The 13,226-nt window shown below is 51.7% G+C and overlaps 2 protein-coding genes across 7 annotated transcripts in view; one reads left to right on the plus strand and one right to left on the minus strand.

Annotated features, from left to right (window-relative positions):
• Window positions 1-2,146, minus strand: part of IL4R (interleukin 4 receptor) — a 35,300-nt gene extending 33,154 nt beyond the window's left edge. For 2 of the 5 annotated variants that reach the window (XM_082714652.1, XM_082714654.1), the window contains exon 1: window positions 1,993-2,111. The gene's annotated coding sequence lies outside the window, so the exon portion shown is untranslated. Of the gene's footprint in view, window positions 1-1,992 lie in introns of all 5 variants that reach the window. The other 3 variants (XM_082714651.1, XM_082714650.1, XM_082714653.1) reach the window with 3 other exon arrangements.
• Window positions 2,147-2,252: 106 nt separating this feature from the next.
• NSMCE1 (NSE1 homolog, SMC5-SMC6 complex component) overlaps window positions 2,253-13,226 on the plus strand; it is a 72,317-nt gene continuing 61,343 nt past the window's right edge. For both annotated transcript variants that reach the window (XM_082714736.1, XM_082714737.1), the window contains exons 1-2: window positions 2,253-2,854; window positions 10,399-10,532. The gene's annotated coding sequence lies outside the window, so the exon portion shown is untranslated. The remainder of the gene's footprint in view (window positions 2,855-10,398; window positions 10,533-13,226) is intronic.

The following is a 13,226-nucleotide window of genomic DNA, read 5'->3' on the forward strand; positions in this document are numbered from 1 at the left end:
ACTATGCGAGGGAAATCACGTCAAGTATCTTAAAAAACATGTCCTCAACCTTCACGAAAGTCCAACTTGAAAAATGAGAAGCACCTAGTGTGGGGGGCTTCTGCCCCTGCCCCGCTCCCAGGTACCATCAAAGGCAGCTGAGGGCAGTGGGTCACTTGAACCCAAGCTCCCTCCTCCATCCTGTGGGGTAGAGGGGTGGGGATTTGGGGGGGGTGGTCCTGGACAGACTCTCTCCTCCTCTGATGGTGCATTTCGGCTTCATTTCTAAATCAGAGCAGCAGGAAACGGACTGCCTTAGGGGACCACCTCCCTACCCCAGCTTGACCTTTCTGCACCCCCGGGGATCGTGCTGTAGAAAGCACATCAATTAAGTGAGTCACTGCTCAGAATCTGGAAGTCCTCAGGTCATCCCAGACCTGCTGGTAACTGGGTACGTGGTAACCAGGGTGACTGACTCACTAGCCGGCTTCCCTCCTTGCTCCGTTCCCATGGCCTCCCTTCCAGATTGGGGTCTGGAGGTCCTGGGTGGGGCCTGGAAATCTGCACTGTCGTTGTCTGGGGCTCAGGCAAAGGTGAAGTGCACCGGGCCACGCTTCTCAGCATGGCATTCAAGGCCTTCCACGATGTGGCCACACCCTCCTTCCCATCCATGCGTGGCTTCCCCCCCCACTCCCCAGCACCACTGGAGCCATGCCCAGCAGGAGCCCCGTAGGTGCTAATAAATGAGTGGATGGCTAGGACAGGTTGCCTCCCATGCCACACACCTCAGCATCCTCACCTGTAGCCACAGGGCAGATGAATGGCACTCAGGGGGACTCTGCAGGACCCTGAATGTCCCCTGACTGTGGGGGAGAGAGGTATACACCCTCAGTCTCCCCATCGGACTTTAGGATTTTAGTAAAGGCACTGATGTCCCAGCAGATGCCCACATTTCTAAAAGAGGCCACTCTTAGGGAGGAACCTCACAGAGGGCTGGGGGAGAACAGAGGAGGCGCTAGGCCTTCAGGAAGATCAGTGCTGGCTGGAGAGTCATCGACAAATCCCAGCAGCAGGGACGCGGAGTTTGCCAGGTCGTCAGTCTTGCCTGATCTAAATCTAGATTGTGCGTGTGTGTGTGTGTGCGCTTTAAAATCCAGACGCCCAGGTTTACTGAATCTGAATCTCACTGAAGGCAGCCTGGGAATCTGCCTTTTAATAAAATCCCCTGGATAATTTGTTTATGGGATAGTTTGACAAGTATCACGGGCAGGTGGAAGACAGCAGGCTCTGGCACCCGACCACCGGGGGCCGAACTCTGCTGCACACTTTGCAGTCAGGAGTCATCTCGGGCAAACGATTCAAACCGCCCGGGGGGGCCTCAGTGTCCCCATCTGAAAAACAGACTGACTCCCACACCGTACCCACCAAAACGGCTGTTCTGCGATTTAACTCCGAATATTTCCAAAGATCCAGACGGAACCTGTACAAAATTAGTCCGGTATCTGATCTCTATTATAACGGGGTCCATCCAACCTTCAAATAAGGAGAGAAAGGGTCGACAGGACGCGGTTTCCCCAGAGGCCTCGACCTGGTCACCCAGTTCAGTCTTCGGAACTCCCCCGCCCCCACCCGATCCTCACCCACTTCCTGCGCTCGGGGTTAGGGGGTGATCTCCGCGACCAGGGGGCTGCGTGGCTCAAGTCCCGCCTGACCCCACGCTCACGACGTCCCCAAGCCCCCGAAGGGGTCGTCTCCGCTGGCGTCTCCGGGTCAGCACGAACCCGAGGGGGCGCGCCGGGGGTCCTCGGCTCCGCGCGCCCGCTGCCCCCGGGCGACCCTGGTCGATCCGGGCGCCGCTCGAGACGCCGGAGGGGCGGGCTCCGGGAAGCCCCCCCACCCCGATGCGGTCGGGGCGGCTCCGGGGGTCCCCGCCGCCCCGGGCCGCGCCGGCGGTCGCACCCCTTCCCGGGCCGATCGCCCGCTTCCGCCCCGCGCGCGGGCCCCGCGTCCTACCTGCGCGCCCCGGGTCCATTCGCCGCGCCGGCGCCCGAGCTGGAAGTGGGGGACCCCCGGATCGCCCGTCCTGCCCGCGCCGCGCGGGGCTTTCCTGAGCGCGCCAGCCCGCCCGCCCCGGTTTCCTGCGCCCCGCCCCTCGCCGCCCCGCCCCGCCGCAGGCCACGCCCATCACCGCCCGCCCCGCTCCCGCAGGCCACGCCCCTCACCACGCCGCCCCGCCCCGCCCGCCGCAGGCCACGCCCCGCGCCGCCCAGTGGCCCGCCCCCACGCCCTGCGGCCGGCGGCCGTCAGCCCCGCGCCCCGCGCCCTCTGAGGCCGGCCTCGGACCTCGCAGCGGGCAGCCCCGGCCCACCCCTGGGCGCACGGCCGCCCCCGCGGAGGAGTCCGCGGTGCTTACCCCTGACTCGCCGACCACAGTCCCCGCTCCTGCCGGCGGGGCGCAGGGCTGGGGTGGGGAAGGGCCAGCTCGCTTCCTTCACCCCTTCCCGACAGCCGGCTTCTGGCGTCGGCGAAGTGCCCGCGGGTGTTTTCCCGTCCAGTGTTTACTGAGCGCCTCCGTGTGCCAGGCGCCCCAAGAATTCAGAGAGCGGAGACGCCTTCTACCAGCCAGTACAACCCGGTCAGCTCTGCTGCGAGGCCCTGCACGACTAAGGCACGACTGCCTTACGCAGGAGCTGTGTTGCCATCGCTCATTTTACAGATGGGGAAACTGAGGCACAGAGGGGCAACGTGCTGAGAGTCGCTCGGCAGGTGTGGGATTTGAGCCTAGGCACCACAGACCACTAACCACTGGACACACCACAGGAGCCCATGGGGAACCAGACGGTGGGGAAAAACACTGAGGAATACAGTATTTCAGGTAAGAACAGGTCCCAGGAGAAAAGTTAAAGGGAAAAGGAGGTGTAAGGCCAGAGCTGGTGGAGCTGGTGGTTGAGAGGTGTCCCTGATGAGATAGTTGAACATGAACCTGAAGAGAATATGGGGGGGGAAACTAGGGACCGAAAACAGAGCGTGCAAAGGCCCTGGGATGGCATGTTGGAGGAATTGTCTGGAGACTAGCGTGGCTGGAGAGCCTTGAGGAGGGGACAGTGGGAGGCGGTGCGGTAAGAGATGGGCAGACTCAGGCTGTGTATTGCTGGGGACCCGGAGGATAATTTGACCACATCTCAGCCTCAAAGATCTCCTGGTCTTAGAGTAGAAACGAACTTCTCAGAGCCATGGACAGCCCAATGGGGTTGCTGTGGTTGGAGCGGGGTGGGGGGGGGCAGGTAAGCAGGGAGTAAGGGTTGGCTTCCTGGAGGAGGAGACACGGTATTTCCGTGCTCTTTCATTATTCTTCATGCGTTCGTTCTTTCTCGGCCCTGCTGCCTAACCCTGTGACAAGTGCTGAAGACACAGATAGGAAGATAGGAAATAAGCATGATCCTTGCTCTCTGAGACCTCATAACTCGAGTATGTGACAATAGACAGTCAACAGTCTCCGGGAGTCAAGGATGGCTTCCTGGAGGAGGTGGCCTCTGATGGTCCCTCCATAGATCAGTGTGGCAGAGAGAGGGAGAAAAGGGAAAGGCATTCATTCAGGCAGAGGGGGTGGGGTGAGCCTGGAGGCAAGAAAAACCACAATTATTCAGCATCTACATACTGATGTCTGGATGAGTCAAGGCCCTGAGCTGGCGGCTGGGGGAGAGTAAGAAATAGAGACCGATCTCCCGCTCTCCCAGCCCTGGGGGTCTGACAAGTGAGAAACGCAAGCAGTTGGGTATAATGAACCCCGAGGGGGGCAGTCCAGGCAGACAAGCGGAGAGCCCTCAGCAAGGACATGCGGCTTGGCCAGACACGCTGCGAATTCCAGCAGGTCCGATGGGGATTCTGCATTTCACATGGATTCCACAAAGAGCAGCGGGGGCAGCTGTAGACATCGCCTTCGTGGACGCAGGTTCGATCCTGCCTAGAAAAGCTTGCACGCGCCTTCACGCCCATCGTACAACCACTCGCTCACATTCCCCAAACACATTCACCGTCGTGGACTCACACCTTCCCCCCACACTCACCCCTGCAGCCCTTCATACTCACCCATGCACACTCACTCACCCGTATTGACTTACACTCATTCACACTCTCCACGTGTTCGCGCTGAGGCACACTCACACCACCGCACGCATTCACACCCACACGCAGGGACTCAAATTCATACACCACTGACCTTTGAACAGCATGGGTGGGGAGGGGTCAGGGGCGCCGACTCCTGGGCAGTGGAAAATCCACATGTAACTTTGGACTCCCCAAATACCTAACTAATAGCCTCCTGTGGACAGGAAGCTTTACTGACAACAGAAACAGTTGATTAAATATTTTGCATATTATATGTATTATATACTGTATTTTTAATTATTATTATTATTTTTAAAGATTTTATTTATTTATTTGACAGACAGAGATCACAAGTAGGCAGAGAGACAGGCAGAGAGAGAGGGGGAAGCACGCTCCCTGCTGAGCAGAGAGCCGGATGCAGAGCTGTATCCCAGGACCCTGGGATCATGACCTGAGCTGAAGGCAGAGGCTTAACCCACTGAGCCACCCAGGTGCCCTGATTTTTTTTTTTTTTTTAAGATTTTTATTTACTTGACAGAGAGAGAGCAAGAGAGCACAAGCAGGCAGAGCAGCAGAGGGAAAGGGAGAAGCAAGCTCCCCACTGAGCAAGGAGCTCAATGTGGGGCTCAATCCCAGGACCCTGGGATCATGACCTAAGCCACAGGCAGTCACTTAACCAACTGAGCCATCCAGGCTCCCCTATATACTGTATTTTTAGAATAAAGTAAGCCAGTGGGGGTGGTGGTGGAAAGTAAGCCAGAGGTGCCTCGGTGGCTCAGTCAGGGAAGAGTCTGGCTCTTGATTTCGGCTCAGGTCATGATCTCAGGGATGGGAGATCACGCCCTGCATTGGGCTCCGCACTGGGCACGGAGTCTGCTTGAGATTCTCTCTCTCTCTCTTGCCTCTCCCCCTACCTCCTCACTTGCACATACTCTCTCTGTCTCAAAATAAATGAGAGTGAAAGGGAGCACACAAAATGCAAAATGACTTGTATCCGCCCATAGAGCAATGTGGACCCTGGAAGCCACAGATCTGTTTCCTGTCCCCATTTTCAGAATGTTATACAGGTGGATGCAGCCCACGTATAGTCTCTTTTTTTTTTTTAAATTTTATTTATTTATTTGACAGACAGAGATCACAAGTAGGCAGAGAGGCAGGCAGAGAGAGAGAGAGGAGGAAGCAGGCTCCCCACAGAGCAGAGAGCCCGATGTGGGGCTCGATCCCAGGACCCTGCGATCATGACCCGAGCCAAAGGCAGTGGCTTAAGCCACTGAGCCACCCAGGCGCCCCACCACGTATAGTCTCTTAAGGCTGGTTTCTTTCACTCAGCAATGTGACATTAGGATTCCTCCGTGTCTCTTTGTGGTTGAGAGCTCTTTTATTTTCTTTTTTCCGTCCTCTGACTCTACCACCGTTTATGTGTTCATCTGTTATAGGACCCCTCGATGGCTTTCAGTCTGGGGCAATTAGGTATAAGGCTGCTGTGAGCACTTCTGTGCCAGTTTTGCATGAGGATGTTTCCAACTCCTTTGAGTAACTACTGAGGAACGCAGTTGCTGGGTCGTATGGTCAGAGAACACTTCCTTTTGTGAGAAACTTTCAAACGCTCTTCCAAAGTCTATACCCTTGCCCACCAGCAACCCGTGAGAGTTCTGCTCGTAGGCGTTCTTGTCGGCACTTGGTGGTGTCAGTATTTTTTAGCTGCCTGGTAGATGTGTGATGATACATATCATCGTTATTTTAATTTGCAGTTCCCTAAAGGGCATAGTATGTCGGGCATCTTTTTTTTTTTTTTTTTAAGATTTTATTTATTTATTTGTTAGAGTGAGCACAGGCAGACAGAGTGGCAGGCAGAGGCAGATGGAGAAGCAGGCTCCTGCTGAGCAAGGAACCCGATGTGGGACTCAATCCCAGGACGCCGGGATCATGACCTGAGCCGAAGGCAGAGGCTTAACCCATTGAGGCACCCAGGAGCCCTATTTATGTATTTATTTATCAGAGAGAGAGAGAGAGAGCACACGAGCAGGCAGAGTGGCAGGCACAGGCAGAGAGAGAAGCAGGGTCCCTGCTGAGCAAGGAGCCCGATCCCAGGACCGTGGGATCATGACGTGAGCAGACGGTAGCGGCTTAACTGATTGAGCCACCCAGGCGTCCGTATATCTTCCTTTTTAAAAAGTTTATTGGTTGTCATAACATTTGCAGTAAATATTTACAACTTAATCTAAACTCACTTTCCAACAATGTTATACTGTGTTGCAAGCAGTGCAGGTAACTTATAATAACGTTTTGTCGACTCCTTCCTCCATCCCGGAGAACACTGATGTCATTCATTTCACGTATCCATGAGTTATCATCACCTGGTACTATTACTACTCTCAATAGTTATCTATTAGGTCAATTAAGATTCTTTTACAGTCTAATTTTTAATTTTTCTTAGTTTATTTCTTCCCTGACACTCTTCTTTATGTAGATCTGAGGGTCTGACAATATTTTCTTTCTCTCCCAAGAACTTCTTTGAACATTTTTTGGAAGGTCCATCTCTTGGCAACAAATTTCCTTGATTTTTGTTTGTTTGAGAAAGTCTTTACTTCTCCTTCACTTTTGAGGGGTAATTCCACTGGATGCTGAATTCCAGGTTGGTGGTTTTTTCCTTCAATATACTTAAAATTTTCACTCTACTTTCTTCTTGCTTGCCTGGTTTTGACAAGAAGTCTGTTTCTTCATAGATAAGGATTTTTTCCCCCTTACTTGCTCCTTTGAAGGTTTTTTTCTTTGCCTTTGGTTTTCTGCAGTTTGAATATGATACGTCTGGATACAGATGCTTTGATGTTTACCTTGCTTGGCTTCATTCTTTTTTTCTCTACATATCAGCTCTGGACATTTCTACTGTCATACCCTCAAGCTTACCGGCTATGTCGCACTCAAGGCACGGGGCCACCAAGAGTGTTAGTATATCTGTTATAGTGTGTTTTATTCCCACCATTCCTTTCTGATTCTTTCTTAGAGTGTCAGTTTCTCTTCTTGCATGTTATCTACTTTTTTCCGTGAGGTCCTTTAACATATTAATCTGTAGTTACTTTGAATTCCTTTCCTGTCTGATTAAGTCTCAAATCTGCATCACTTCTGAATCTGGTTCCTATGGTTGCTTTATCTTTTCAGACCGATGATTTTTCTTGCCTTCTGACATATCTTGTAAATGTTTGTTGAAAACCAGGCACGATATGTTGCATAATAGGAACGGAGATAATTGGGCTGCCAGTGTGAGGCTTTATGTTAATCTCTCTGGGAGCTGGACTGTGTTCGATATTGCAGTAGCTGTAGATGCCAGAGGCTCTGGTTATTTCTGGTTTCTTCCTTTTTTTTTTTAACCCTCTGTGGTCTTTGGGTTTTCCTAAGAATTCCTTCTTAAATAAAATGTCTTTTATTTATTTATTGTCTTTTATTTATTTTATATACTTTTTGTCCTTCAGTTCTCCCAGTTTTGCTGAACTGTTATTAGAAGGGAGCCCTGTTGATGTGGCAGGAGGTCTTTGGAGAGGAGAACCTTCTAGAATAATATAAGTAAATCCCATTTTTCTAGTGGGCCTGAGTTCCTGGTCTGTGACCTTCAGAAGCATTTCTTAGGCTTTTTTTTTTTTTTTCTTGCCTTGCTAGAGACAGGAAGGCTCGATGGAGTTGGAGTTGACCTAATTTCCTTCACTCCTCGCTCAGATACAGTAGCCTCCCTCTGGGGGCAGGCCTTTGTTATGGAGAATGGTCTCTGCCCATTTCAGAAGGGTTGTGTTCCTCCGGCTTCCTATCCCCAAATATGAGGGGATTTTTTTTCCGCTCTGATATTCACTGGGAGACTGTGGTAGGCTCTTTGAGGTAAAATCTTGAGCTAGTTTACACTCAACCTCCTGCAATTCCTAAAAAGTATCATCTAAGTGTTCCTACTAATTATTAGCTGTAGTGGTTTCTGCATCCAGGAAGCTGATCTTAGCTGTGTAATTCTGTGTTCACCTTGTCTCCCCAGACTTCCGGGTGGCACCAATGCCCTGTACCTCCATTCCCTGAAGGGTCTGGGAGAAGTCCTCAATCTTGACTTTGTTCAGCTTTTCTCCTGTGTGGATGGCAGTGATGCCTTCCAGGTTCTTTCCACATCAAAGCTGAAACTCCAAGTTCTGTCTCTCAAGTTTGAAACCTAGTTGTCTTCGTTTGTTTTCCCCAGAAGCAGACTGTGAGATTAGGATTCTAAGGCCAGCTGCTTACCTGGTCAGTGGTCCCAGGAAAACCAAGGGAGGTATGGGAATCACCGATTCCCATCACTGAGAAGACAGTCTCTGTGGTCAGCTACGGCTCAAGTCTGCTGCAGAGCTCAGGGAGACAGTGTAGGACACGTACCGGAAATTCATCTCGCTAAGGGGGAGAGAGCTGGGGTATTGATACTCCTCTCAGCCAGGGGCTCACAGATGCTGGGGGTGGAAGTGGGATAAGGACCAGGAAGGGGAGCAGAACAGGCTTCTACAACCAGGAGACAAGCCCTCAGGCAAAGAGCTATTTGGGCTCAAGTTTGGGAGTCAGGAGATGGCAAAGCTGATGGGAACCCAGGGTTGGAAGTTATGACAAGAGGGGTGCTCTGCCTCTAAATTGAGGAATGGCTTCCCTTCCTGAGCAAAACCCATTTTGATTCTTCTAAAAGCAGCATGATATAAGTTTTAGGATCTTTAGAGAAAAAAGTGTTTTTTTTTTTTTTTGTCAGCTGTCCCTCCAACACAATGCTTTATGGTCTGTTTTATTTTTAGGTCTCTGTCATTGGTAGGTAGATGTGGCATTAAAACATGTCCAGTTAGGGCGCCTGGGTGGCTCAGTGGGTTAAGCTGCTGCCTTCGGCTCAGGTCATGATCCCAGGGCCCTGGGATCGAGTCCCACGTCGGGCTCTCTGCTCAGCAGGGAGTCTGCTTCCTCCTCTCTCTCTGCCTGCCTCTCTGCCTACTTGTGATCTCTCTCTGTCAAATAAATAAATAAAATCTTTAAAAAAAAAAAAAACCATGTCCCGTTATTTATCCTCCCACCAGAAGAAAAGGTCTAATTCCCTTCTCCTACACTATGACCTGGCCTCAGTGGGTCTCTTCTAAGGAATAAGATCTGGTAGAAATGATGCAGTGACTTCCAAGGTTAGGTTTCGCGCAGAAAAACGGTGTCACCTGGCATTCTCCCTCCTTCCCTCCCTACCTCTCTTCCTCCTTCCTTTCCACCCCCTCTTTTCTCCCTCATCCCTTTTGCTCTACCCACCCCTTTCTCTCAACTCACACCCTGAGCTGACATGTGGGAAAGTCCAGCTGTGCTGGAGAGAGCGTATGGAGAGTCCACATAGAGAAAGAGAAGCCCAAGGAGCCCCAGCTGTCTGGAGCTTTCTAGCCCAGGGCCAGATGTAAGTGAGTGAGTCATTCGATGGTCAGCTCCAGAGTCATCCCAGCTGACACCAAGGGGAACAGGATGAGCTCAGCTCGCTGAACTCCAACAAAATGACAAAATCACGCAGAAAAATAAATGTTGCTGTTGTTTTAACCCGTCGCCAAGTAGAGCGGAGACAAGCTGTCTCCACTGAGCCCTGCCAAATTACAGATTCTTGAACAAGATAAATGCCACTAAGTTTGGAGACAGCTTGTTACGCAGCCATAGCACCTTGAATTGCTGTAGAACCACGATACTCACCTCCCACCTTCTTCCTTGCCAACAGAATCCCGACTTTATCTGGGGGCAGCGAGGTACCTGGCCTGAGGCAGTGAATCATGATTTGTTTTGGCCAGTCATGGTGCTCCTTCTCCAGCTTTCTCAGCCTCCTTTGTCCTGGGGGTGGGACCCAGTTCTGCCAATGGAACACAGATGGAAGTGGAAGGGGAATTAGGTTGACTCTGGGCAGAGGTGGGGGAACCTCTTGGAAAATGTTAGCATTCCTGATAGCAGTGGTCTTCCTGCTGTGACCACAGAACATCTTGCTACCATGAGAGAAGGCCAAGACAACTGCATTGTGGGAGCCCTGATATCTGAGAACGGGGCTCCAGCAGCAGCCAGTATCTGGAATTCTTGTACGGTGAGAAATACTTCCCTGACATCTTTGAGCGGCTGAATCATGCCAGCGGTGGCCAGCCTCCAGACTCCATGTAATAGGAGAGACTTGAACATCTGTTTATGTTTTTGTTGCTTGGTTTTATTGGGGGGATTGGTTTTGTTTGGTTGTAGTTTAACAGAACAGATCCAGTGGGATTATTTTTAAAGTTAGAGCCATCTGAGACCTCCAAGCTGGTGTGGCTCCTTTGGTTTTGGCAGGTGAGGACAGAGGGATGGCCAACAACTCTGAGCTGAGCACTGTGAACAAAGCCAGGAGACTGTGTCAAAGAGGCTGAGAGCTGGTCCTTTCTGCTACCACCCTTGGGGCAGAATGACATCCAATCATACCCCAGGTAAGGCAGTCTCCATAAAGAGGAGACGGTTTAGAGAAAGAATGATGATGGTGGTGATGATGACGATGGTGATGGTGATAGTGATGATGATGGTGATGATGGTGATGGTGAGGATAGTGATGATGGTATGATGAAGATCATGGTGATGATGATAATGAAGATGATGGTGGTGATGGGGATAGTGACGATGGTGATGTTGGTGATGATGATGGTGATGTTGGTGATGATGGTGATGGTGATGTTGGTGATGGTGATGGTGATGATGGTATGATGAAGATGATGGTGATGATGATCATGAAGATGACGGTGTGATGGTGATGCTGATGCGTGTGGGGAGGATGTTGATGACAATGAGGTGGCGGTGATGATGTTGATGATAACGGTGGGGATGATGGTGCTGGTGCTAATGACAGGATGGTGCTGAGAACTAATACCTGTATAATAGTGTGGCACAGTGTCCCAGACCCCATTATGGGCTAATACGCTGATTACAGAAATTCTGGGAGTTAGGTGCTGTTATTAGGTCCTTTTCACAGATCCGAAATTCGGTACAGAGAGGGTAAGTAACTTGCTCAGATCCCATAACTGGTGAGTCCTGAGCCAGCATGCACTTTCTCAGGAAAGAGACACTTCTGCCAGGAACCTGATAGACATTACATGCACACTTTGCAATGGGTGCGATTTGCTATCTGGGAGGAGCCTCCAGGAGGGTTAGTGTTTCTGGCTGAAGAACGATAGATTCCTACTTACTTACCTCCCTGATGTCCCATGAGAGAGAGAAGAGGTGCTGAATTTCCCGGATCTCAGGCTGTCTTCCTCCAGGCCACCAATGACTCAGCTGTTGGAGTTCGCAAAGTTGAATCTCTCTCTCTTTCTTGGTTAAGAATCACTCTGTAGCTCCTTATTGCTTAAGGGTGAAACCAGAATGTCTCAATCTTGGCACTACTGACATTTTGAGCTGGATAGCCCCTTGCCATGGGAAGCTGCCCTGTGCCCTGTAGGACGTTTAGCAACATCCTTGGCCTCTACTCACCGGATTCCAGAAACATCCTCCTAGTCGTGACAATCATAATGTCCCCGAATGTTGCCAAAGGCCCCCTTGTTGGGGGAGGGAAAATAAAATGACCCCCACTTTCGGACCATCGGGTTAAAGGAAACAGGCTTCTGACCTAGAGAAAGTGATTTTGACCACAGGTCTCGGAAAACCTTACTGCCAGATGGTGGGCTCCCCAAAGGGTGGGGTCCCCGCCTTCTGCCTATTTCTCTTCCCCCGAGGTTGATCTGTAGCTCACAGCAATCACGACTCAAGAAATAGTGGTCAATCAGACGTAACCAGACTGTGGTCAGGAAGAAAACCAGGCGAACAAAAAGCATGGAAAGTACAAATGGGCGGGGGTCTCTGAAGAGGTCCTGAGGGCGTCTCTGTTAGAGTGGAGAGCTGCAGTTGAAGGCAGAGGAGCAAGCTGACCCAGGTGGAAGGGGAGATGAGCTTCTGAGTCACAAAGGGCAGTGTGAGCAAGGGTTGGAGGCCGAAAGGTACACCCTGGGGAGCCGGGCTGGGGAAAGCAATGCAGCTTGGGCCCTGTTATCAAAGGTCTTGTACACCAGCCTCGGGTGATGTGGAGCATCAGTGAATTCCACGCTGGGGCATGAGAGGCCCAGCCTTGGCTTTTAGAATAACCCCTGTTGGGTGCCGGGGTGGCTCAGTCAGTCAGTTAAGTGTTTGCCTTCAGCTCAGGTCATGATCCCAGAGTCCTGGAATCGAGTCCTACATCCGGCTCCTGGCTCAGCAGGGAGTCTGCTTCTCCCCCTGCGCGTTCTCTCTCTCTCTCTCTCTCACACACACACACACGCACAAAAACAGAAAGTCTTTAGAATAACCTCTCTTTGACAGCTGTGTGGATGGTGAACCTCAGGGAGCTATGGCTGTCCCAATAATCCAAGTGAGACCTAGGGCCTAGCGGAGGGGACAGGAGGAGGCTGCGTTCTCCTCTTTCGGTGCGGATAAACGCTAACCCTTTCCAAGAGCGTAAAAGCAAATATAAAATGTCCAGCCCCTGATACGCGATCCATTGTATGGCTTTCTTCCCCACCAGCTCCGCGCCACTGCCTCCACAGTTGCAGGGCTGCCCATGCCCTTCCTTGTTTCCTCGGGCTGGGAAAGTACCCTCTTGCTTAAAGGCCTGATGTGTCTCCTCGGTGCAGAATTCTTGAGCCGCAGATGGAGGGCACGTTATGATTTCGTTTGTTTTCTCTGTGAGGCGGCGAGCAGGTGGAGGCAGTGACTTTGTCTTGTCCCTTTATTCCTTGAACTGATATTGGATGAGCACCTACTATGGGCCAGGCACCGTGCTCGGTCCTGGGGTAGACCTGTGTGCCGCCGTCTTGTACCCCAAGCAGCCGTGGAGGGCCCGGGGAGGAATGAACCCATGGATGCGTGAACCGCGGGCTGGCCGAGGGGGGCTGAGACCTGGAGAGGCTCAGCGAGTGAACCACGATGGCCTGGCAGGAAGCAGCTGGGGAGGGGCTGAAGCCCCAGACAGTGAAGGAACGTGGAAACGGGTGTTTGGCACAATGGGGTTCCACACTGGGTGCTTTCCTGTGGGGTTTTCTGTGTTTCCCAGACCTGTCAGGAGGCGTGGCTCTGTTTCTTCAGCTAGTTGGCCAAAGACGTAGAAACTGTGGATATGTTTG

This window comes from Mustela nivalis, assembly GCF_964662115.1.
Source record: "Mustela nivalis genome assembly, chromosome: 19".
Classification (NCBI taxonomy): domain Eukaryota; kingdom Metazoa; phylum Chordata; class Mammalia; order Carnivora; family Mustelidae; genus Mustela; species Mustela nivalis.